Below are 27,747 nucleotides of genomic sequence, written 5' to 3' on the forward strand. Positions count from 1 at the left end.
TTGTTTCATACTATTTATTTATTTGTTGGTTTGTTTCCCAAATTTCACTGAGTAGAGTGATATCCTTTGTCCCACTTTTGTATAAAAACATTAGAATGAGAGCACTGCATTGACTCAGAGAGACTGAATCGCTCATGGTGTTACATGCAATAAGGGATGATGTTAGGATCCAAAATCATAGAAGGCATCTGGAGGAGGAAAGCAGTTGCCAGTATTAGAGGACATTTACCATTTTTTTGCAAAAAGGCAACAAATAAGGTGCAAAACATGTTAGGAGGTTTGTGGTAAAAGTACAGAAGATAGGAGTTAATAAGATATTTCAGTACCTGAGGATACAGCCAGGCTGTTTTTCTTCCATGTGAAAAAGGTGCACAATCAGAGCTCTATGTTAGCATACATTGTATATCATACACAATATCACGATAAATATGTCCAATATAGCACAATTTGACACTACAAAATATTGCGTATCAGCGGAAAAAATTGCAATACAAATTGGTTTTCTTTAAATGGCTGTTGTGTTTAACACAGTTTTCCTCCCACAAATGCAATTTGTAAGATTTTTTCTACATATTTGTCTACATATTTTTCTACAGTCTTGTTACCTATAAAATTGATATATCCTGTGATGCTATCAATGGGTGAAGAAACAGAGTTTTGTAGCACAGATATTGTGAAGAGACAGTATGACAGAGAGATGAAGTGTCAGAAGAATGCAATTTTGATTTAGAGTCATCGGTCTGACTTTATGTTGTCGCTGGGAAACTAGAGAGAGTACTGTGAATGTGTGATGTTTCTAAAATAGAAATTTACATCCATGTTTTGTATGTCATAAATTTATAGGGATTTTTCTCTGCCAGTGTTTGGTAAGGATGATAAATTTTCCTTGTATTATCTAAAAAAAAATGTTTTTTTTTGTGAAAATCAAATCCTCGCACAGTATAAATGGGAATGATGTTGCATCGTGTGAAGAATAAACAAAATCCAGTTGGCTATGTACTCTCATAAATATAACTGTACTTCTCCCTGTCCCCAGTCACATAAAATGTCATCCATATTACAATGCCATTGATTCTGCTTATGTGATTTTTTTTTTCCCCAAGGCAAAAAGCCTGCAATGTTGGTGTCTATTGATCTCTTTGCTGGAGGCCCACACCACAGCATGCCAGAGAAGTTTTTTGATATGTAGCTCTATTGGCTACTGAGCATCCTTGCCACCCCTGAACACTGACAGAAGGTGCTGTGAGATTGAGACCTTCTATCTCATTTTAAATAAAAGCACCAGACAACACTGTAAACACTGAAACTAGAGTGTGTCTGTATAGTGTAACTGAGTTTGTGACAAAGACCATTCTGCACAATGAAGAGGTGAAAACAGGTGGTAAAGGGGCAGAAAATTACACCTTGTCTATTAAGAAGAGGTAGTTTTAAGTTCTGACCTTTCCACCCTTGATTAACCTAGGAAATACAGGAGACAGTGTTGACGTCTGAATAACAGCAAAAAAGGGTGTTTGAAACAATGAAGAAACTGTGATAATATTACAAAGTTTTTCAGCCAGTCAACAGCATTTCAAGTCCAAACCCGTAAACTCCATGTAGAGTCAAATACCTTTTTTTCAAACTTTATTCCCTTCTTTTTTAATTGGAGTGCATTTTGCATGAAGGCATTAAACCAAAATTTCCCAAGTAATTTTGAGTGAGTGATCTCTTTGATTCCTTGACACAAACAACAGCAACAATGAAACTCAAAAAAAATTCCCATCTAACTGACATTGTTGTCCAGCCATCTCTCAGTCAGGCCCTCTGAATTCAAGCTTTGCAGTAACACCAGAACCACAGGTGCAGAAAGAAACCTGGTTCAAATCCTTTTTCCTGTTTTCTGAAACCCACCTCCTCTTAAGCATTTCAAGACCACCACTGTAGAGTTAGATCAAGTAAATTATCCCATATCAATATTATTCTACAAGTAATATATCAGTCTGCCACATGTCCCAGTAGTTTCTTCAAACAGGATGAGGAGACCAAAACACTGTCCTCATTCCGACATTAAGTGGAAGAAAACAGAGAATACACTATCATTTTAATATGACAGTGCTTTGCTGCTAGTGTAATAGATAAGGCATAAAGCAGCAAAGATACATACTCAGAGATACACACAGTGATAGTCCGGCTAATTGCAAACTCAGATATTGCACATTTCCTCATTCTTTCTGTGCCCAAGTCTTGCCAATGCAGTTAAATTCAAATGCTGTAATGTTACCGTTTATGTGTCTCTTGTGTCATACAGCTTCCAGGTAGTTTACCAGTGTAAGATGGACAAAGGGCAAATACAATTTGTTTTCAAAATAAAAAAAATATATATATGCAAGGTAGTATTTCCACTTCATATTTTTTCTTCTGTAAGAAAATAAGTTCTCAAATATAAATTAAAAGTAACAGTTAGATGAGAGCTACGTAACAGCAACACACTAAGTTGTTCTGAAAAGAAAAAATGCATAAAACATTAATTTCTCGCAGCTAAAATGTCTGTATTCCTGGCTCTGCTTGAAAGAATGCTCTTGAAAATAAGTCCTTTATTTGACTTTGACTTAAGATGTGTGGGCTAACAAATTTTATTTCATTCCAAATACAGAAGCAGTTCTGTAGCTGGCATAAATTGCCATAGGTTGCCAACTGTCTATAGAGCTAAAACTTCTAAATGCAGGTGACGTACACAATCTTTTGTTAAATTCGGGGAAGTTTTATGCCTCCTCACTTAGTCTCATTTGGCAATCCCCAATTAATCTAGTTCTTACAATTTTTTCAGCTTTTTTTTATTTTATTTTATTTTTTAAGGACAAATATCCAGCAGAACCATTAAAAGAATGTTAGGAAAAAAAAAAACAACAAAAAACCTGTAAAATCTGAGGTAGAAGGGCACTTTTCTCTTCATGAGGTACTGCTCTGTTTGCTGTAATATGTCTGTCTTCTTGGAGAGGATCTTCAAGGATTATCTTCCTTAGGGCAGAGTAGAGGTTATCTTCACCTCCCAGCCATAAGAAGCAAGGAGAAAAGGGAAGAGGTGAAAGAGAGGGGAAAGATATTTGCAAGAGGAGGAATGAGAGGAAGGACATGAAACTGACCTGAGGGATTTGTCAGGAAGGGTACTGTGATGGCCAACAGTGGCAAGAGAGTAGCTATACAAGGCACAGAAACAACTGTTGAGCAATGTACATAGTACTAAGTTCATAAATAGAGTGGAAAGCATGAATGGAGTAAATTCAGAACATAAGATAGGTAGGTAGTACTAGTAGTAGCCATTGTTTTGGAGGATGTTTGGAAATCAAATTACTTGGTAAGGCCCAAACATACAGGACAAAGGGAAGGAAAATTTGGGAATGAGGGAAGTAGAAAACCACTAGAGGGGTCAGGAAGGAACAGTAACTAAATTAAAAAGCAAAAGAAGATATAGATCAGAGAGCGTATAGCAGAGATAGAGTGTTTCTTCTGTTTCTTGAGAAGCTGCCTTTGTTCTACATGGAGTTAAATAATTGCAGCCTGATATAATCAGAGATGTGGCGTAGTATATAGATGTACCAAACCCTGACAAGAGACAATGTTTTTAAAGAGAAATGGCCAAATCAAAAGATACCTATCTGTACAACTTTCAGCTGTTGTTTTTTTCCTTAATTCAAGCCATCATATAAGTAAGTGTAACACAACTGTGTTCTCACTTCTATTCATAAGTAAAAATACTCTGACTCAAAGAACATAGAGGAAAAAAAAGAAAAATATTGGTATTATTTGTACATTTATGAAGTGAAAAGTATTTCCAAGAACATTTTCAGACGCCCTTTTACTTTCCATCTGCATTCTTCCATTTATACTAAGAAAGATTTGAATTTCATATCATTGGAATTTTGGTTTCTGGATTTGTAAAAATAGAAAACTAGTATTGAATTCATAAAATTTCTTGAGCATAATGAAAAAGTTAACTTCAAAGTAAATCTGAATGTAGGAAAATTTTGCAGATTGCTTCTTAAAAAGTGCTATTCTTAACGATTCCTATTATGCAAAATTATTTGTGTCTGCTTTATTTATGTCACTCGGAAGTATTTCATCTTTAAGGAGAACAGTACTTTATTCAAATGACTTTGGCTTTTACCTAATGATCTAATAAGTTAGGGACTGTTTGATGTGTGCATATTGTGTTTCAGTGGGAAGTTGCCAAGACTTTTATTGAGTGGTAATATTTTCCTCCTGCTAGTTTTGGATTTCTCTGAGGATCAGCAGTTAACGTAGCATTTTCTTTTACAATTAAATTGAAGTGCCAGAGATTTGTTTTCCTTCATTCAATTTTTTAAATTGGGTAATTCCTTAAAAGGGTATCTTAATATAGTAAATGCACTACCTCTGTGAATGAAGCATGCTAAATGATACATGGATTTTTGCCATTAGGACTTTGTACAAAAGATTTCTTACATCAAATTCATGTGCTGGCAGAAGTAGTAGAACAAACTCATCTGCTATTCATGAGTGCAAGGCTTGCTTGCATACAAAGAAAAATATCAATCCATACACCAAAAATAACCGAAATATGTAGAAAATCTTTGATCTTTTAAACTCAGTGGACTGATCATAACCAGCAAAGAACTGGTCCATCATTTGATAAGAAGCATTTTATAGGTTTATGCCAGCTAAAGGTCAGTCCTGTGCAAATATCAGTTTTAGTTTTCATTGATTTTGCTTCAATCTCTGAACCACTGTAATAAATGGCAAGAAAAATTTGACTGGTATATTTTTATACCCTAGTGACTGATTTTCAATTATTTGAGTAGGTGATTGTGACTTGCTGGGGTTTGTCAAAGAAAAGTTATTGGAACACTGATCTAGCTTAGCCTGAGTTGCAACCTGTGGTTAGCTTGTGTGCACATTCTTCAGGAATTTTCATTCTGACAATGGAAAGAAATAACTGTAGACTGGTACCATCGGTCTTTACAGATTATCATAGAATCAGAATCATTAAGGTTGGAAAAGACCACTAAGACTATCTAGCCCAACCACCAACCCATGCCTACCACGCCCACTAAACCATGTCCCTCAATGCCACATCTACACATATCTTGAACACCTGTGCAGAAAGTGACTCAACCACCTTCCTGGGCAGTTTGTTCCAATGCCTCACCACTCTTTCTGAGAATAAATTGTTCCTAACAGCCAACTTGAACCTCTCCTTGCAAAACCTGAGGAATTCCCTGTCACCTGGAAAAAGAGGCTGACCTGCCACCTCGCCACAACCTCCTTTCAGGTAGTTGTGGAGGGCAATAAGGTCTCCCCTGTGCCTCCTCTTCTCCAGACTAAACAATCCCAGTTCCTCCAGCCACTCCCCATAAGACTTGTGTTCCATCCCCTGTTATGTCTTAGTTGTACTGTACAGGCCCTTTTTCTGAAATCAAGCCAAAAATATCACCACTGGAGCACACCAGAACACTCAATTGAAAAAAAAAGTAAAATAAAAAAAATAAAAAATGCAGAATAAAATTTGTCTCCAAGCATCATACTCTTGGTGAAACACAAATTTATCATAAAAAATTATAATGGAAGATTTTTTGATGTGATTTGACTCCTTTTGTGTGATTGTCCAGAGTAAGAAAAATATTTAGCAGTGAAAAAGCAAAACGCAGACAATATTTAGAGCTGCTTCTTGTGATAGACCCTTAAAACTACCACTGAGCAGGCTAGCAGTTCACACACTAATACCTTAGAACAATCATTGAGAAGAGCTTATCAAGAGATTCATGGAGAGCTAAAACCTTGAGAAAAGCTCGCATACAGTGAAGTACTACTGGGTCAAAGTACAAAATAATCTGTAATTCTTAATTGTAAACCTTCAAATGCATGCTAACCTGTTCCTACTTTGACCATAAAGGAGCTAGTTTGGGGACCGTTATCAAATTCTGTCAGATTCTGGTCTTTGATTACTGTAATATTTTCAAGCAATGTAGATAATATTTTATCATTAGGTTTAAATAGTTTATGCATTGTTTCTCTTTGGCCTCTGCGGAGTTCGTAGAGCCATTCTGTCAGATGCAGCAAAGACGACTGGTAAAAGTCCTTAAGCCAGTATTTTGTAACCTAAGTGGACAAGAAGTCGTGGAACCAGAGAGAAGAGGATATGAAATGTTATCCCAAGGCACCATGGATCAGAGCCAAAGAATCACACAGTTTCCTTCTACATCCATCACTGAACTGTTAGGCCCTGTTGCTTTTGAGACATGATTCATTCTTACATTACGTCCTGTTGTGTTTTGATACTTGTAGTCACATCTTTCAAAACCAAGGTGCTGGGTGAAAATTTCAGCCTGCTACTAGGTGGAAATTTAAGGAATTTTGGAAGTAATTAACATTTCTTGCTTTAAAACATGGTTACTTGTGTTGACTTTTTATTTTTTACTTTTACACAAATCATGTAGTGTTTGTAAATATTGCCTCAAATAACTTGCACATAGGCACATGGAATCAGTGTGATTGCTAACCAAGCAAAACTTTCACCCATAAGAAAGTATGGCACACTTAAGACCAAAATTATGAAAAAGGGATGTTTTTCATTTGTCTGCTAGTACAAAATTACTTTCTACTGTTAATTATGAATTGACTAAATCAACCTTAAATATATTGATTTACTAAGCACTTCCAGTTTTGAAGATCAGAAAAACTGTTGCCAGTCTTGTCAGAAAAAGGAAATATACAGAGCAGAAATATCACTCAGTCATCATCTCTCCAATGTGACCAATTAAAGCATCCTATCCTAACTATTTAGTATAATCAAAGAGTCAAGGTATTCAATTTATTAATGTTGCTATTAATTAGGGATCAAGCCTTGAGAGTGTTTTAAAATGCATATAAGATGGAAAGGAAAGACTCAAATCCTTCCTTAAGAGCCTGCAGCATTAATGGAGACAGTTACGCAGACTCCTCCAGTACCTGTCAGCAGCCCCAGAGGAAGGTCCACCTTAAAAGCAGTCTGGGAATATCATTTATTTTATTTATGTAGTGGGTATTCTGGTGACACAGAATTTGCAAGAGTACACAGGATGATTGATCATGTTGAAGCCTGGGTATGTAACCTTACAAGGTTGGATGAGTCATGTGTTAGAGACAATGTGTTAGAGATGGTATGCAAAGGTGTCTGAAGTAGAATTTTCTCTCTATTAAGCAGAATCCATTAGAAATTCAGAGCTTTAAGACTAAACTATGACCCATATTGCTTTTTTTTATGTCACAATATTTACATAAGGGAGCTAGGAGACTCTCCTTTCTGTAGGAGACTATAGAAACATTTGAGGCCTGTAGCTCATCTCTCTTCAGTGTATTCTTGCACAGCAACTGCAGTTACTTCCTGTGATTGCCATGAGTGCTTACAACAGTGGGTGCTGGAGATCAGACTTTGACTCAGTGATACTTCTCTAACTCGTACCTGAAAACACTGATGCATGTATGTATATTTGCCTTGCAGAGATTTTTAAGCCATGTGCATACCGAATTTAAATAAATCTACATTTATTTCTGGAAACACGAAAAATGAAGTCTTCTGAATTTTGCTGAAGAAAAATCTGAATTTTAAGTATAGACTATTAGTTCCAGTAAATCATTTACCTACAACAGTATTGGACTTAATATTCACATTGGCAGAAGTGTTTTTACTACAGGTGTTATATTCAAATAAAACTTCTGAACTACTAGAATGCCGTGCATTAAAATCTATGCAAAAGTTGTCCTTCTTCTGCACTTTCCATTACCAAATTTAGTAAACTTACTTGAGCATATATATTTTAGATATTTCTGTTTTAGCTCAAGTTTTGTGACAATAAAACATTTTATTTTTAATTCTATCCATCCTACTGAATTCTTTTCAACATTATGTATCAAAATGAAAGCAAATTACACTGAATAATATTACTTGAGATCTGTGTTACTCTTGAAAAGTATGGAAAGAAATGAGAAATGGTTCTGAATATAAGATAGCTGAGAGAATGCAGAATTCAAAATAAACCATCTAAATATCAGTACAAGGCTATGTTGCCTGTAATGTTACTAATTTTTACAGTTGCTAAAGATTTCACCTTATCAGATCAGTAGTTGAAAGAAGCTACTTAATTACTGAATATATTATTTTCAGGATAAACTATTCTTAAACGAAGATAACCAAGAGATATGCAAGACTACTTGGTTTTAAAAAGTGTACTTAAATCATAGTAAGCAGATAGGAGCTAAGTGAAGGAGACAGTTCTTTTAATAGTCTGAGCCTAATGTTTTGTCTTTATAGCACCAAGTAGTATCAGACCAACAGGAGGTCACAATAATGTTTGATGTACGATGGAGAGTACTGCAGGGTTTACAACTTTTACCAGGAAAAATAATAACAAAGTCTCTATGGAAATTCTTTCTGAGATTCATTTTTCTAGGTGTATCACAGAATCACAGAATGTCAGGGATTGGAAGGGACCTTAAAAGATCATCTAGTCCAATCCCTCTGCCAGAGCAGGAATACCTGGACCAGGTCACAGAAGAACACGTCCAGGCGGGTTTTGAATGTGTCTGTAGAAGACAACCCCACAAACTCTCTGGGCATCCTGTTCCAATGTTCTGTTACCCTCACAGTGAAGTTGTTTTTTCTCATATTTACATGGAACCTCTTATGTTCCAGCTTGCACCTGTTATCCCTTGTCATAACACTGGATGTCACTGAGAAGAGCCTGGCTCCATCTTCATGACACTCACTGTTTACATATTTATAAACATTAATGAGGTCACTCCAAAGAGACCCAGCTCCCTCTGCCTTTCCTCGTAAGGGAGATGCAGTGGGGTGTACATCTTAGAATCACAGAAGGGTGTAAATCATAGAATCATGGAATCACAGAATCACAGCATAGCTCAGGTTGGAAGTGACCTTAAAGCCCACCCATCCCCATCCCCCTGCTGTAAGCAGTGCCCCTCGCCACCAGCTCAGGCTGCCCAGGGACCCATCCAACCTGGCCTTGAGCTCCTTCAGGGATGGGGCACCACAGCTTCTCTGGACAGCCTGTGCCAGTGCCTCACTGTCCTCTGAATAAATAATTTCTTCCTAATATCTAATCTAAGTCTGCCCTCTTTTAGCACAAAGTCATCAGCCCTTGTTGCATTGCTACACTCTGTGAAAAAGATTCCCTCCTCATCTTTCCTGTGGGCACCTTTTAAGTACTGGAAGTCCACCGTAAGGTCTCCTCAGAGCCTTCTCCAGGCTGAACAACCCACTCAACCTGTTTTCATAGGAAGGGTACTCCAGCTCTTTGAATATCTTTGGGGCCTTCCCCTGGACCTGCTCCAACAGTCCACCTCTTTTGTATGCTGTGGTCCCCTGAGCTAAACACAGTACTGAAGAGCAGAGGGTGAAAATAAAGTTGAGGTTTCGGACAAAGAGCTTTTAAGAGAGGAAAAGGTAACTACACTATGGAGCATATGAGGATATTTAAAGGATTCTTTAAAAATCCTTAAAGTCACTCGAGACTTTACAGTTCTCATAGGAAATATGGTGAGACACTATAGCAGAAGGAAAAGATGGAGAGGTAGGTTAGCTCTTTTTATCACTATTTTCATTTCTCAGTAGTGCAGTTCAGATAGGAAATCTTTCTTTTTGGATGAAAATTCCAGATCCTTCTTCTCAGTAATGTTAAATTTCCCTCTTCTCACAGAATGTATTGTGAATGTAATCAACCTTATTTTAAAAGCTCGGTAACCTGGATGTTGGATGACCAGTTCCTGCACACTGGGAGAGGGCTACGGGGATAGAGTGACATTTTTCACCAGGAGGCTGTTAAGTATATTATAGATCATCTCTGCTATTCCTGGGGTAACAAAGGGCAGGGATCCAACTTTGATCATTTATGTAAGGTGAGATGCAGAGACCATAAAGAATGAATTAGAAACCTAAAGTGTTTTTAAAGTCCCATGCATGGCGGTTAGAAACCTTTCCTAGAAACTGTAAAATTAATAAAGGGTTCAATGGAAAATACAGCATGTAAATATAAAGTTACAGCCTTGTAATGCATGTGCACAAAGAGGCTGAGTTAAAATTACACTGATAACTTGTAGCTTTTGACTCCTTACCTCTAACATAGTTTTACAGGTCCCATTCATGTTAGCTTAACTGCATAAGCATTCCACACCTTCCTTTACAAATTCTATCATTGAGTTTTTAGATACTGTTCACTGCCTGGCAAATGATTAAGAAAAAAAAAAAAAAAAAAAGTAAATCCTAATAATCTTATTTCATTGTTACACTTTTTCTTTTTCTGACACTTACCACAGTAGTCATAAAAGAATGCTATGAGAATAAATATTAAAAAGTTATATCTAAAGCTCAAAATATCTTCTGAAAAATTCTGTAGCCTGATTTTGTTTCTCATGTAAGATATATCAGTGCCTTCTTTTCCCAACAGTGAAAACTCCCCTCTATGGAGAAAAGGATTGAAGACCAAATCAAATACTCAAATCTGCTTAGTTTGCACAGCACGTTACACTTTATGAAGAAGAATCCACTTGAAATTCAAAATAGCACTTCATACTTAATCACCTTCCACACTGCACAGGGTGTGCTAACGTTTGTGCTTATCTAAGGAGCATTTAGATACATGGGAATGAAGAATGATTTAACACTTGCTAATGTAAACTAATACCCGTGTGAGTTACACAAGAATACAGTCAAATATAGGACCATCTTCTGTCTATACAGACACTAAATTCCCACTGAGTGCATTTGAAGACAGAACTGAGTCCCCCACTTCAAAGAACTTGACTGGCAATGTGCAAAAAAGTGGACATGATAGTTTTGTGTTGAACTATGTGCAGCTAAACTGATAATAGACACGAGAGAGAAAAATTAATTTGCCAACACAGTGAAGAGATAGCGATTGCTTAATTTCACTGACTTGGTCATAATATTGGATTAAGTAACTCAAAGGTTCAAAATCTCTTTTCAGAGAAGCCCTAATGGATTCCATGGATCTCCTGAACAAAAATGAATATGGACTCAATTTATAAGGCAAGCATTGCCTAAGCATGTGAAAAGAGTGGTTCCAACTCCTTCGTATGATATGCATTTGGAAAAATAATCAGATGAATTCATACCAATTATGTATTTTTGAATAAATTATTATAAATAAGAATACATAAATAAACTTCTTTTGCAGTGGAAGGTTGTCTTATATGCAGTACTTAATAGCATTTAATCAAGGTCAAATGTCCAAATAATGGAATAACAGATAATTCTGTCTGTACAAATATCTGGGCATTGTCCAGAATGTCTGTGTGCATTTTGTTAAGTTCCTTTCCATGTGTAGTTTTTGGTAGTTCAACAAATGAATTGCATTTTCTTATATGCTTATTAAAGCCTCAGAGGAAAATATTTCTTTCATGCTGTACTTTATTGAAAGGCAAATATGATTTTGGTCTTACATAAATCATATCTGAACTCCTTGGGATAATCTTTAACTCATTACAGATAAGAGGTTTTTTAATACAATATACTCACTATTCTATTCTTTTTAATAGAAAATGTAAATGCTCATTCCTTATCCAATATGCCATTCATAGCATTTTCATTTAATTGTCCTGCCAATTAAATCTATTCTTCTTTATGATTTAATATGTGCAGTAATTATTTTGAGTCTTGATGCAATCATTCTGAGCATAAAGAAGTAAGACCTTCAGCTAAGTTTTTCACACATCTGTATATCTTTCTCTTTCTTGCTCTCTATGTGCATGTTTCAGGTCCTGTGTGGATTCAAGGTGATAAGCCCTTGAGAAAACCATAATGTGATTATCTTGCAGAGAGGTGGTAAAATAAATAAGATTATCCGTAACAAGCTTAGGCACTGATGACTTCAAGCTGTGCTGATACAGAAAGTCCTGACACAATTGTAAGGTAATAACAAAAAAAAAAAGTATGCATTTGCAAAGGAGAGAATACTGTTTGAACTATGAAACCTTCAATGATTAATGCAAATGCACCTATAGCCCTTTTATAAAAGCTTCACTACATTTTCTAAACCTCGTTCAAAGAACATTTCATTGCAGAATGGAATTTAAGATTCTTAATGTCTATCATTGTTATTTAAACTGTGCTAAGTTTCCCTTTTTTTCTTCTTTTTATTTTTGCTAATGGCTTCGAGGGTGTTTAACATTTGTCTGAATTTACAGTTATCCCTGATTTGTGTTTGTGTGAATGAACAGTTTTGATGAATTGTATTCATATGACCATGTAGGTCGTAACAATAAACCAGAATATGCAGACTATCTTCCTAGACCATGAAGACAACTACTCCAAGTCATCCACACTAATCTTATTATAGGGATGGTTAGCATTACTTATTTTGTTATTTTTTTTTTTTAGGAAACATCCATTTTTTTTAAAAGTTTCTTATTTTAATCCATCTCTGACTGCAATAGTTCACAAATCTTTTCCTCTCTTCCCTTCTCCAGTCCACTAAAATAAGCGGAAAAGTTGTTGCTGCAAAAGGTAATCTAACTACTTAATTTACTATTTTGGGGGAAAAAAAAAAGAAAAAAAAAAGTATATTTGACTGTTGTATGAAATAAATCCATGTCAAGTAATCAAGAAATGAGTTTATAACTGTTTTCTAATATTCCTCATGTGAAAAACAGCATATGCAGAAATCAAAAGATTTCTTCAGTATCAAAGGAAGTATACAATTTTAGTCAATATAAAAATTCTATGGTGAGGTTTTCAAATACTACGAACAAACTCAGCTTGCTCCAACTTGATTTCCAGAGGCTTAGTGTACAGTGTTTTTTAAGACCATTGGCCATTAGGTCACGTCACAGTGTACATGTGTACTAGTGTACAGATTTGGCTAAATAATTCAGTTTTAGATAATCAGTTTGGAGTGTAAACAGATCTTCTAGGCCAAGATAAAATCCATTTTTTTTCTAAATTATATCTAGTATGGGAACTATATGATTTCAGGGACATTGTTGCCTTCAGCTATTCACTGTGACAAGGAAAGAAAGCATTTCAATTAAAAGAAGCAGATTCTATAAGGCTCAGTTCAGTTGATAACAACAGATAAACATTTATTATTAATATGATACAGATAAAGGAGCTGACAATCCTATTGTTTCTAAAGTGGCACGTAAATGTAAAAGTCTTTAAAGAGTTTATAGTAGACAGAACTTAACATATTCATATGTATGTTCATACATTTTTGCTTAAAAACATATGCTGGAAGTAGTATGATGCAATGATACCTTTGCAATTAATTTTCCTGTGAGTGAGGTCAGAATCAGACTCCTCTTGTTCAAAGGAACTAACAAGTTGCTGTTAGTAGACCGCTAGTGAGCCTTTGGACAGCCTGTTCATTAGTGTCTGCAGAGAAATACTTGGCCATACAGACAATCGGCATCCATGGTGAAGTTACATAGCTGCCACCTGGTACTCTAATGAGATTGAAGGCAATTAAAAATAATTACCACATGAAACTCATTAAAATTCTGGTTTGTTTAACTCTGGCCCCCCGTAATTGCTGCAGAACATTTTAGTGTACCTCAAAAAATGGCAGTGAAACTCAACTATCATATTTCAAATCAAGAACTGAAAGTTAATCACAAATGTTTATTTCAAAGAAGACAACATTTCTTAACTACAAAACACTGAGTGAGAAGGTTAGCATTTACATATTATTGTAGTATAAATAAATAAATAAAGGGAGAAAAAGCATGTATCTTAGTATTTAATGCTTTCCATAGGATTAATTACTAGCAGTGCCATGAGAGAATTCACAGCCTTTTGCGGCATCTTGTGGGAGGCCTTTAATTTCAGTGACTACAGGAAAACAATTGCCTTTCCAGGTAGGGCCCTGCTTTTAAACAGCTAAGCAGTAAGTGGTGTCACTTACATGACAGGAACTTTCTCTACATCTCTTTGGGGGGTATCAGCCTTACACCCTTTTACAAATAGTGCAGTGGTGCATTTATGAGGCTGTAACTGATTTGACTCTTTAAAAGCATGTGAAGACATTTATAGGATCCCACTTTTATCAGCCAAAGTCACTCCTATACTCCGTGTAAGTTACACTAAGTAAACATAACGGTTCTTTCTGATCTGAAAGAGATCTCCAAGTCTTGAATAATGATCTAGACAAAGTGAGCTTATTGTTTAGATTTTTCTGTATACTTGTTCTAAACATTTTAGCCAGACAGGAAATAGAGTACAGCATACTTTCACAAGATACATATACCATACCATGCATACACGGTGAGGCAGAAGTTAGACTCCAGCATATGAACAGTACAAACCTTGTAATACTTGCATAATCACAATTTCGTAAGTAGAACCATATAAGAAGACTTTGAAAAACAAGCAATGAATTCATCCTCACAGTTAATAATTAAATTACCTTTACTATCTGGTGCTGTGTGGTAGTCTGAAGTTCTGTTGCATCTCCTAGGAGGCATCTAATTCCAGAGATAACTAGTGTCTGGTAGGATAAGGAACATTTGTGCAAAGGAGGAGAATAAAAATCAAAATCAGAGAGAATAGAATTAGATTAGATTAGACTAGAATATAATAATATAGAGTACACTAGAATAGAAGAGAACAGAACAGAATAGAACAGAACAGAGGAGCAGGCATGGGAATTTTGCCAACTTTAAAGAGGGAGGAGGCTGGCCTTCAAGCAGGACTTTACTGCAGTCTAGGTACATACTTCCTGCATCCCCTTAACATGAAGTACTGATCTTCTAGCCTTCAGTTTTCTAAAGATACAATGCAGATGCAGTAACAACCAACTAGAACATGAGATAAACTGAAAAAAACTACAGGAATAGTTCACACAATTCAACCTCCGCTTCAGTATACTACCATAATGCTGCTGTGGGTATGACCATAACCTAGGCAGTTATAACTTGGCTGGTTACAGGGCTTGATACAAGAATTTTTTTTCTTTTTTTTCCAGTCTAGTTATACATTGTTACTTCACATTATTTCACAAATACTGTATTATGAAGAAATGCTGTATCATAACCCAGAAGTTTATTAAGATGATATTCAACTCCAGAATTTTTCAGATTTTAATTACTCATTGCCTAAGCCATAACTATCTTTTACATCTGCTTTCTCTTACAAAATAAATGAAAAAAAAAAAAATGCATGTGCCTGAGGACTGGTAACTTTTCCTAAAGGCTCCAATCTATTTTCTTCCTTTCTCACACTACAATTATTAATGATGGCAATATGTTTTTCATTTTCTTTTTCTTAGAAATGTGTTACTCTCCATATTAGCAGAGACAAGTCATCATACTGCAAAAGTGTGCTGTCATTTGTCATTAGGGATGACAGCAATAACATACTGTAACAACCGTCTTTTGCTATTGGCTTATTGGTATCAGGTATGTGATCACCAGCTATGCTGGGGCAGCCAGGAAGACAATACAACACATTTTATCCTTGCATGAGAATGAAAATGTTCATTAATATAGAAATACATACAAATTCAAAGAGTGGAACACTACCTTTTGTGGGCTTTCGGTATTTATATTTGAAATACTGCAGACCATGAGAGCACACGGTCACAATACATGAACACAGTTTCAGAGGTCTAATGAATTAGGCTTTTCCTTGGCTCTCTTGAAAATACTACAATCAGCAGTTTCAGCAACTGCAAGCTCATCTAATTAAATTAAGTGCCTTAACCATCGATGCCAAGAGGACTACATAAGCCTTATGTACTAAAGTTTTCTGATACTGCTAATCTGGCATACATCCCAATGAGATGATTGTACACATTTTAGAGAATGACTATAAGGTCATAGAATATTCCAAGTTGGAAGGGATCCACAAGGATTGCTGAGTCCGAATCCTTGCACCACACAGGATAACCCAAAATTCAAACCCTACTCCTGAGAGTGTTGCCCAAACACTCCTTGAACTCTGGCAGCTTGGGGCACTGACCAGTGCCCTGGGGAGCACGTTCCTGTTCCAGGGTTTGACTACCCTATGGTGAAAAACCTTTTCTTAACACCCAAACTGACAGTTCCCTGCCGCAGCTCCATGCTGTTCCCTAGGGTCCTGTTACTGTCACCAGAGAGATCAAGCACCTGCCCCTTTGCTGCCCTCATGAGGAAGCTGAAGGCCTGATGTCTGAATGGTATCCAAAATACCAAATCAGGGAACAGCTGTAGCCAAGTCAGGATGAGTGGGAAAAATGGAAATAAGAACAAGTTGTTTATTTCAGTAGGAGGCTGGACAGGAAAAAAGCAGCTACCAAGACATCTGTTGGGTTATTGGGAAGACGAGGCCAGCACCTGGGTGTCTGCTGAGAAAAACCATCATCGACACCACAGTAGCTCCAGTGGGTGTGTAGAGGTGCAGTGTTGGTGCTAGATGGAGTGCTGTGGGACTGTCAGGCTACCCAAGGGTGAGAGATCTGAGCAATAAACTTTGATGCCATGAAGTCACAATGTGTGACATCTCCAGGCAATGGACTGTGACCTCACAACCCTCTACTGCGTATACTGGGCTGACAGTAGAGCGTGCCCCAGCCTTCCTTGTTCCTGGATTCTGGCTGAGCGTGTCTGCAAGGCGCTGTGGGGCAGCTACCAGCTGTACTCAGTGCTAGTCCCCACATCATTGCCAGCATTTCCCCAGCCCTGCTGGTTCAGTGAACGGCTGTGGCCTCTCCTTGAAGCATGTGACACCCAGTGGCACTAGTGAGGGGACTTCACCTTCAGTTCCTCCCAACCCACTGCAGTGTGAAGAACACGGCTATGGAGGAGGTATGTTCATGTTCCATCTGCCATGACATAAGAAGTGATGTGGCTCCCAGTAACTACACATTCTGCCTCAGCAGCATCCTCCAGCAGACCAGGAAGAAACACATCTGCCCTCTCTATAGGAGACTTAGGAATTCTACCGAATTTTCAGTGAGGGCAGATGACTGTCCAGCATGTCGTCACACTTCCATTAGAGTCCACAGCTGAGTGCAGTTAGCCTCCCTGCAGGGCACTGTCACTCCAAGCCTTGGACCATCTGTCATCTCTGCAGATCCCAATGAGCAAAAGCCCCCCAGCTCTTCCAGTACAGCTCTTCCAGGGGATCTTGGGGGATCATCCCACCATATCCATCCCCAGGGAAATGGAGGAGCCCTACTGGGAATAGTGACAGGTCCTTCTAACCAGGGCTGCGGCCATAGCCCCTGCACTCCTGACTGCTTACCTAGGAAGCCCAGGCATCCCAGAAAGAGGACGGCAGTGCACAGGACACTTCCCAGCCCAGCAAGAGGCTGCCTTCCTGGAACCACTATCAGGGCTTACACTAATCTTTAATAAAAAACACAAGAAATGATGACTATCCCACAGACATCTCAGTCCTACTGAAAGCTCAGGGCAGAGCACATGGGTGCTGTTAGCAATTGGGTGTGGTGCTCCTGACTATGACCCACAAAGGTTGAGGCTCAGCAGTCCCAAAGAACGTCCCTTTGGATCCTGCCGCTGTCTCTCATTAGGAAGCTGTAGGCCTTCATAAAGCCTTCCATCAGTCTCTTCTTCTCTGCACTAAACAAAACAAGGGAGCTCAGCTGCTCCTCATACAACTAGTCCTCCAGACCATTCACCATCTTAGCAGCCCTCCTTTTGATGTTTCAGCTGTATTCTAAAAAATGAACCCATATTGTGGATTACTGTACATCCTTATACTGCCATTCACTTGGGGGTCATGGAGGGTAACAGGAGAACAAATAAAAGCTACATTTCCTAAAACATCTTAAAAAATAGAGGAAAAGATACAGCAAAAAATAGATTATAATTCCTGCTGGAAGATAATGATATAATTTATTAGTATGGAAGAAACTTGTATTTTATTAACACAACCACGTTGATTAATTCCTTAAGTGTCAGTCACCAGAGGGAGGCAGGAGGTTTCTGCACTGTTGAGGCAGGATGCAAAATGTGCTTCTTGATTTGTACCCATAATATTTTTCAACATCTATCCACGAGCACTGTTCAATTAATATAAGGTAACATTTCATTGCTTTTGTTCATCTTGTATAGTCACATTGACTTAAGTGGCATTCATCTTGCAGCAAAATACCCTCTCCTGTTACTACAAAGTGAGGAATCACAGAATTGCAGTGATTACAAGGAACCTCTACTCTTGCCCTCGTTCCTCCCTTCCCAACTCTCCAGTCTGTCCAGCTCTTGCTGCGAACGGTATAAAAGATACCTATATACCTGGTGTAAAATAGCTCAAAAACCCAGAAAACAGGAATTGTTCTTAATATGGAGGTACCTGCTATGATTTCTAGAGAATTTCATGATGTTATCATAGAATCATAGAATCACCGAGGTTGGAAAAGACCTCTAAGACCATCCAGTCCAGCCATCCACCTATCACCAATATTTCCCACTAAACCACGTCCCTCAGTACAACACTCAAATGTTTCCTGAACACCTCCTGGGACGGTGACTCCACCACCTACCTCCCTGGGCAGCCCGTTCCAGAACCTGACCACTACCTCAAAGAAGTATTTCCTAACACCCAATCTGAATCCTCCCTGGTGCAACTTGAGGCCATTTCCTCTCATCCCATTGCTAGTTACATGGGAGAAGAGGCCAACTCCCACCTCACCATCTGGGCACACTACTGGCTCATGTTCAGCTGAGTGTCAACCAGTACCCCCAAGTCTGTTTCCTCTACACAATCTCCCAGCCACTCTACCCCAAGCCTGTAGCACTGCTTTGGGTTGTTGTGGCCAAAAGGCAGGACTTGGCACTTGATCTTACTGAACTTCATTCCACTGGCCTCAGCCTAGGGATCCAGCCTGTCCACATTGCTCTGTAGGGCCTTCCTTTCCACAAGCAGATCAACACTTCTCGCCATGTAGGTGTCATCTGCAAACCTACTCAGTATGCACACAGTGCCCTCACCAGATCATCAATAAAGATATTGAACAGGCCCCAATAGTGACCCTTGGGGAACACCACTCATGATCGGTCACCAGCTTGATTTAACTCCATTCACCACCACTCTCTGGGCCCGGCCATCCAGCCAGTTCTTTACCCAGCAAAGAGTATATCTGTCCAAGCTACAGGCTGCCAGCTTCTCCAGGAGAATACTGTGGATGACTGTATTGAAGGCTTTGCTGAAGTCTAGGTAGACTACATCAACAACCTTTCCACCAGGAGGCTCACTTGGTCATAGAAGGACATCATGTTGGTCAAGCAAGACCTGCCTTTCATGATTCCATGCTGGTTAGTCCTGATTCCCCAGTTGTCCCACACATACTGTGTGATCTTCCTCAAAATGATCTCCTCTATAACCTTACCTGGCACCAAGTTCAGGTTGACAGTTCCCTGGGTCCTCTTTACGACCATTCCTGTAGTTCAGTCATGCTGGCAAGCTTCCAACCCTCTAAGACCTCTTTGGTTGACCATGAACACTGATAGATGATGGAAAGCGGCTTGACTATCACCTCTGCCAGCTCCCTCAGCACCCTTGGGTGGATCCCATCAAGGTCCCATGGACTTGCAGCAGTCCAGGTGGAGTAGTAGGTCTCTGTTTCCACCTGAATCATGGGGGGTTTATTTTGCTCCCCATCCAACACTTCCAGGTCAGGGGGTAGAGTACCCTGAGGATATAACTGGTCTAACATTTAAAGACAGATGTAAAGAAGGCATTGTGAATCTCAGCCTTTTCCTTATCCTCAGTGGTGATGTAGAAGCAAAATCCAATTCACTTTTAAGGGATACTGTCAACGCAAATTAAAATCTTAACGATTTTCAACATGTATTTGAGATGATCATGGCCAAATGTAGAGTAAGCTCCAGATTTTTTAATAAGGCAAAACTAAAATTCAACGTTTTCATGTGGCACAGATTGGGATATCTTTATTGACATCATCCGACCTTGTATATCTGCTAGAGAAATTCCTGTTTCTTTTCCTGAAACTATGGTGTTATGCCAGCTGAAATATGAATTATCAAATTCATTATGTTCTCATTTCGTTGCTTACTGAGGTTGTTAAGAGTGGGATAGGCTTGATAATGTTTTAAATACTAAGTTAATTAAGCCATTCTCAGTTTCATAAAGTCTGGTTATGCAGTGTTATTCCCTTCAGATAAAAAACTGCGTTTCTATTGTATTCACTTGTTTCTATTTTTTCTTATTATTGGACAGATTTATAAAGCAAATATTATTTTATATCTGCATAAATTCCCAAAAGAATATATACAGATCTGTCAGTTTCTCTCTTGATACATAAGTGATTCTTTAATCGCATCCTAGGTAGTATCATCCTTTCCAACTGTGTTAATATGACAAGCCAATTTTCAGCCGATATTTGTAAGCTATTCCCATCTAAGTATCCTTGCTAGATGCTACTTAAACTAAACCAGTTCTTTCTTGAAGTGATGTAATTGTCTTTTCCAAAGCAAAGCTCCTTCTAGCAGTCACTAGCTCTCAACACCTGTGCAAGTCCACTTTCTCAGACACAGCTCGCAGAAGCTCTAAATTCTATAGTGATGATGTTTAGATTCTTTCCAAATTTTCCTTATCCAAAGAGTTTCTGCCTACTTGCAAACTTTCCATTGTTCTAAATAAATAAGTTCCTTTTTTTTCCTAACCATCTAGCATTCCTCTGATGTTAACACTAGCCTTGAGGAAATAACCTTGTTAGCAGCATCATGTCGGTATTTTCCAGTGACTAGATAATCCCTGTTCCTGTAAGAACACTGATATTCTCTCTGCACATATCTCTGCAAGATACTCACGGCTTTTCCCACTTTTCTTCCTATAGAGCTGAAGCTGATTTGAATCCATGCAGTCTGTTAGATTACGAACAAATAGCCCAACTAAGATACAAACAAAAGAAACACAGCAATGGATCTATGTAGGCAGTTTCAAAAGTAATGTCTCCTGTTTACTTCCATGGAAACAACAGATACAAATAGCAAAATAACACTATTTGATAGAGGAAATTCTCAACTACAGAACACTATTTTTCAACATAAGTCACCACCATTAGCCAATATTGTCAATGAATATCAGTGGGTACCATTTTTAATGCATGAAAGGAATTCCGTTCCACAACTTTGTTTCATCCACACCTCCAGCTCAAGGTCATCTCTCACCTCCATGCTGCCATCTGTCGAACAACAATGAAATGTAACAGACAACTGGCAGGAAAGTTCAACCCCTACTGCTATTCCATCAGTATCTGCTTCTGACATTGTGGGCCAATACAATAAAATGGGAGGCATTACTTTTGGAGCAGCTCTCCTACATTTGAAAAATGCCCCTAAAGATGATGCTATTATTAATTGCACATACACTCATTTTGTAACTTGACTGTTCTTGCCATGTATTTATTCACTGTGACACTTTACAGTCAAGATTTTTTTCTGTAAAGATATTGTGAATTAAATATAAATGTTGCCTCCTCTTTTAAAGAAAGCAAGAGTATTTATTGTTCTCCTTACTCTTTGGTCATAGTATTTCTTAGACTGGAGACATATTGTTCTCCATACATTTGAAGACGGGTGAATAACTTTCATTTATATGCTGTAACTACATTAGGTTAGCATCAGGATGATAGTAATGTATGATTTCCAATTCCATTAAGTTATATAATACAAACATATGGGAGCATGACTTAAAACCTTGTTCAGGAAGAGGTTTTCTCAGTGACAGTATGGAATATACTGCTATAATGCGCACAGTTTTGTGCATATATCTATACAATAAGTACTCTATGTAGTTTGTTTCAACTACAACTTCTAGGAAAAGTTTATAACAAGATTCAGAAATAAAAAAAAAAAAAATTACTGATCTCTTTTAGTTGAGACAGCAATAGTAACACAGGTAATCTCTGCATAGGTCCTTCACTAACAAACAGCCTGCCCTTTCCCCCTCTCTTCCTCTTCCCATCCTCTCTGTAGGCAGTAAATGGATAAAATTCATACTAACACGGAATTTTAAAATCGATTTTCAGTATCATATGGGTCACTGGAGAAAATTATGTGAATCAGCACAGAGGTGGCAATTTGCCACATGCAGATCATCTTCAGAGAAAAAGTGAAAAATGTTATGCTTACTGTTGAAATAACACATACATGAAAACATACATACATGAATGAACTTTGCTTTTAGTTCTATGGTTATTCCAGGATATGATAATGGGTATGTCTTACATGGTGAAAACAGAGAATGTGAAGGAATGGGATAAAGGTTGAAATAGTGTCTGTCTACCATTTTTTCCCTTCCTCTTCAAAACTGAAGGAAATCGTATACTGTCACTTACAGGCTTAAGCACAATCCGTACCCTGTTCTGAACTAGAAACCCTCTGACCTGCTCTCAGTAGAAGTTATGAAGACTGTCTACTTTTTGCACTTCAGCCATTTCAGGTCCAGCTGCCTTTTCCCTCTCAGTTATGAAAAGCAGAAAGATTCTGCCACAGTTAGCAATTTGCTTATCATACAGCATTTGTAACTGCAGTGAGTGACTTCTATCACTTGCCACTAGATGCCACTAACTTGTATTAGTCATACATAATCTTCCCGAAGCTTAAAATCAACTTTACCTTTTTTTTTTTTTTTTTTAATTACTAAGAGTTGAGGCTTGTCTGCAGCACAGTTTAATGTATTCTTTCTCCTTTACTTCAAAATATTCAATTTTCCTTTCTAGGTCAGCATCAAGCTATCTAAGTATTACTGTAACTCACTTCTGCTCCTCCAGCAAGAGGAGGAGCAACTGCATTTTATGCATTTGGCCTAACAGGCACACCAGAATACACTACACAAGATCAGGTTGCATTTCATCTGTTTTGGTCTCCTAGCTTTGTCAGTGACTTTCACCAAACTATCAGAATAAATAATAAACCTTTTCCCATCAGATCATCAAACAGTTTTACTGTTTTAAAAGTTAACTTGAAACCATATACTTAACTTGCAGTACGAGTCCTTGAAAGATCATTTAAAATTATGTAGTCATACAAGAAAATTGCAAAATGCAACCTTTAAAAAGTGACAACAACCTCCTGGTTTCTTACAGAAAATTGAAACAGAGAAGTTTTCTCCTTTTTTTCCTCTTCTTAACTCCTAATTTAATTACAGCAAGACACTTGCCTCCATTCCCAACCCGTCAACCCAGTCACAGCATTATGTTCCCAAGCAGTCCTTCATTTCAAATGACAAGTAGGTGTGTACACTGTGATGTAAGGCATCTCTGTTATCATTTCTCTTTGCTTGAAGATAATTTTTTTACCAAGGAAAATGCCCTAAACATTCATTTATGGACGTTCTAGTTCAAAGGGACTGTCTGTGTCCTTCTGAAGCTGTCACACTCTGAATGATGAACTTATTAGCTGTAGAAAAAGAACAAATTACTGTTACTCAACAGTCTAGCAGTTGGCTTCTCTTTCTTGGGTAGGTCAATCTTTTGCAATGAAAATTTTGCTGTTTCATTTTAGATTTCAGGATTTTGTATTGGAAGTAATAGTATCTTTGCACAAACAAGGAAACTGAAAGGAAAAGCAATGAAAAACTTAGTCTAGTTCCAAGGCTTAGATGTGAGCAGCTGAAGCAGCTTGCTGTACTCTCTGCACTGGCAGAAGCTGAACCATTTTGGATCCAAGCATAATTTACACATATCATCGTAATGGCACCCCAGCAGACAGTTGACTAACAGCTTTGCAGAATGTCAGTCAACTTCTGTGTTCTTAATCTCTCTCTCATAAATTTTATTAGCTTTCTATTCTTTGAATTTAAAGCCTTTAGTTTCTACTGCTCGATATACAATATGAATGCAGCAGAGACTGACATCTAGGGCTTTCAGGTACCTGTTCTGTTAGTAAATTTGAAAATTTGCTCTGTATTTAAGTATCATGGATAAATTTGCACAAGTGCGAAGTGCTCAATTTCCTGAAATCTCTCTCATGTTACGCATAGGACTCCAGGAGTTGACAACAAGCTGAAAGACAATTGGAAATGTTGCAGAACAGACTCCACTTTCGATATGGGACTTGTTACAGGCTGCAAAGATGAAGATTTTGATAGCATAGATTTTGACATCTGTGGAGGTAGTTAGTAGCTGAAATCAAGCTGTAGTAAGAAACCAAGTATAAAAGTCGCATCCCAAAGAATCTTCAGTAGCAAAACAGAGTGATATGACAGGTCTGGAGAGTTCTTATTAGCAATCTCACAGTGTTTTAGATCACGGCCAAAACCTAACTACAGGGATTTGTAAAAGAGAATTTCTGAGCCCTTCTGACACGTTTTCTTCTTTCTTGTCTTTGAATATAAACCACATACTTCATGGGTAATATGTAAGAATCAGGTTTCCAGAGTATATACCCTAGCCTCATTAGTTACCTCCGCTGTTCATGTTCAACAATCTTGCTGGCAATTGCCCCAGTGGCCTTCATCTGCCTGTTCTCTAAGAAATGCAGGTGTTTCTATTTCCTGATCAGCCCTGCTTGTACAAAAATGGGTCTCAGATATATTCCGTTCACTTTACTATATCTTGTAATTTTGGATTAATAATGCTGTTCTGTCTTTCCAGCCAGAAGGGTCACAAGTCTGATAGGCTTGAAAAATAAGACTGTGTCCACCACATAAATGAAATCTTTTTAGTTTCATTATATTCCCTTGGCAGGGCCAACAGAAGCGTAATTCTTATAGTCCATCCTGAAGGAAAGCAGACTGGGCTGCAAAATTGTGTGGCAGTCAGCAAAGAAACACGTCATGGCCCTGCTTTTCAAACATGACACGTTACATGGCCCAAGTCATGCTACCCATCACTTAGATAACATACAGCTCAGAAAGTCTGTAACAGTTGTATTGATTAGTAGATGTAAAGAGTGAAAAGAGCCATTATTAACTCACAGTCTGACATCCTCTAATAGCAATGGTTGTCAAACTTTCTGCAGTGACTCCTGCACTACTCTTTTTAGCATCCTTTGGCTGGGGCAGGGGGGAGAAAATTGACGGAGATATTATTTTCCTCTTGAAAGCCTTAAAAATTACCCATTAGCTTTGATGAAGCCAGAAATACTTTTTTTCTTTTTTTCATGTTACTTTAGCTCCTCACAAAACTGCCTACCCTTACACTGTGGAATTTCTTCCATAGAATATTCTATAGAATATGTTCTGTAAGGAAATGTACTTTTTGTTCTTGTGTGAGCAAGAAAAGTAACCACTGCCCTATTTTCACAGTCCAGAATGCTACCATTTCAAGAGCAGATTTGAATGGCTATGCACAGCTGAGGAAAACAGGATCTAAGGAACAGACATTGAACAGGAACATACCTTTGCTTACAGTCATATCATTGGCAAATCTGCACTGACTTCATAGAATCAGAATCATAGAATGGCCTGAGTTGGACTTCCAGTGAGAGTATTTTAGGCAGTCCTATTCACTATATCTATAAATTTATATTTATAAATCTACAATTTTATTTCAGAAGTAATGTCTTTCCTTTATGTTTTCTTATGTTTGCCTGGCCATATAACAGCTACTTGGGAAAATTCGGACTCCAGTTTAAAATGTGAACAATACCCACCTCAAACAACACCTCTCCAAATCTCTGGTACTGATGTTATGCAATCCCCAAATTATAAAATTTTATCCTCATTGCTCTCCGATTTCACACCAATCTGACAGACAAAAGAATCATTCACAAACTCAGAAGCTGATATACAGGAACTGTCTACTGTGAATTCTTTTAGCCCATGGCAAAAGCAAAATAAATTAAGTTTGCTTAGCCTTGTTTCATGCTAACTTGAATTAAGTTGCATTTGCCACAGGCTAAGAGCGCTCAAATAGATATTTATTGTGGATCTGCCAGCACACAGTAACTTCTTACCCTGTAGTAATGGGTTTGTGTCATGTCTCAGGCAGAGAAGTTCTAATGTTGCAAGTTTTCACATTAAGCAACAAAATTAATAAGCACTTCATGATTTAGAGCCAGATCCAGTGCAGGGAGGTTTGAGAGGGGAGGCTGCATAAATCGGAGTCTGAAATTCTGAAGTCATTCTGTGGACAGGGAACAGAAAAGAAGTCAACAAAGTGGTATCAAAAATGAGTCAATTCCACTCATGAATCAAGGGAAAAAAGAAAAAAAAATAGCTTTTTAGTTAGAAATCTGTGTGAATATATTTGAATATTTGAAGTAAATTCTGGATGTTTATAAAAAGTTTCCTGAAAGTATGGTTATGATCCTTTCATAAAGTACAATCTGACTGTTTTCTGATAGTCAGAGACTTTACATAATGATTTTACATATTAACCTCCCAGTTTTCTTTGAAATTGCTAGTTAATATTTGACCTCTATAGTCATGTGTATGAGAACACAGGTTTCATCATACAATCTTTAGACCAATAGCATAGTTGAAATAGCATAGCTGTGACAGCAATTCACTACTAATAAAGACACTTCTTACAAGAGGTTTGCTATCGGGAGGTTTTATGTAGACTTTTCAAATTTTACCAGAGTTTTTGTTTTTAAGCTCTGTTCTCTGCCAGTTATTTGGCACACTGGCAGGCTTTCTTTATACACAGGAGAACCAGGAGGATGGTAAAAGACCTTAGACACTCATGAAAAGAGACCCAAAGATAACAGCTTATTTTTCTTTTCTAACCTTCATATTCCACTGGAGATCTAAAATCTGTATAAGTTTAAAAACAAACAAACAAAAAAGGTAAAAGCAAAGTAGAAATCCAAACTGCAGCTATCTCACCACATACTGCATGGCTTCTATTGTTACCTGTCCCTAAACTACTTATGTACCTTGCGGCTTGTGTATATGGTTAATGAGAATCTAACTGAATTTAGTATTGAACAGAAAGTTATACTGAAGACAGAAATTCATTTGCATCTTTACATTTTTTTTATTTTAGAGCTGGATGGCAATGGAGACAATGTGTGATAAGCAGCCATCCCCATTTCATCAGGAAAGTTTTACCTGAAGGAAAAGTGCTAAAACGCCTGCCCTAAGGCGGTGAATGACTTCATCACCCCAGAAAAGTGATGAGCTCTAGTTCATCACTTGAAAATGCCTCATTCTTAGATCTCCCACACTTGACTTTACATTTAGTGGCTGATATTTGACCAAGTCATTTTTTAATTTAATTAGCTTATGTGAAAATTTATCCTTCTTCCTTTTTACAGCCAAGATCTCACTCGTGATGAGCAAATTAAAATTTAGCTTCTGACAATGGTATTTCTCTTCTGTCTCTTTTGGCTTAGACTACAAGATCATCCTGTTCCGATTTTAGCTGGGACAGAGTTAGTTTTCTTCCCAGTAGCTGAGTATTTTGCTGTGTTTTGGATTAAGTATGAAAAAACTGTTGCTAACGCAATGATGTTTTAGCTGTTGCACAGCAGTGCTTACAAAGAGACAAAGACTTTTCTGTTCTTCATGCTGCTCTGCCAGCCAGGAGCACCAGGGGCTGAGAAGGGACACAGTAAGGTCAGCTCACATAGCTGACAAAACTGATGTACCATACAAAATGGCATCACACTTAGCAATAAAAACGGGGAGAGTTGGCTGGGGACTGGTTGACACTTGTTTTGTATGTTGTTCTTGTTTCTTACTTATTAAACTATCCTTATCTCAGTTCATGAGTTCTTGAACTTTCCAATTTTCTCTCTCATCCCACTGAGGGAGGAGTGAGCCAACCACTGAGTTAAACCACAACACTCATAATTTTCCATGCTTTG

At 37.8% G+C, this 27,747-nt stretch overlaps 2 long non-coding RNA genes across 2 annotated transcripts; one reads left to right on the top strand and one right to left on the bottom strand.

Moving 5' to 3' along the window:
• LOC121107706 lies at positions 1–16,594 on the bottom strand. The gene is made up of 5 exons (XR_005842050.1): positions 16,339–16,594; positions 14,433–14,513; positions 13,285–13,473; positions 10,126–10,231; positions 1–188 (listed from the first exon to the last, which is right to left on the bottom strand). It is a non-coding gene; the product is annotated as an uncharacterized LOC121107706 (long non-coding RNA).
• LOC121107707 lies at positions 16,546–27,240 on the top strand. The gene is made up of 2 exons (XR_005842051.1): positions 16,546–16,809; positions 26,925–27,240. It is a non-coding gene; the product is annotated as an uncharacterized LOC121107707 (long non-coding RNA).
• The last annotated feature ends 507 nt before the right edge of the window (positions 27,241–27,747 follow it).

Source organism: Gallus gallus, chromosome 1, assembly GCF_016699485.2.
Source record: "Gallus gallus isolate bGalGal1 chromosome 1, bGalGal1.mat.broiler.GRCg7b, whole genome shotgun sequence".
In the NCBI taxonomy this organism is placed as follows: domain Eukaryota; kingdom Metazoa; phylum Chordata; class Aves; order Galliformes; family Phasianidae; genus Gallus; species Gallus gallus.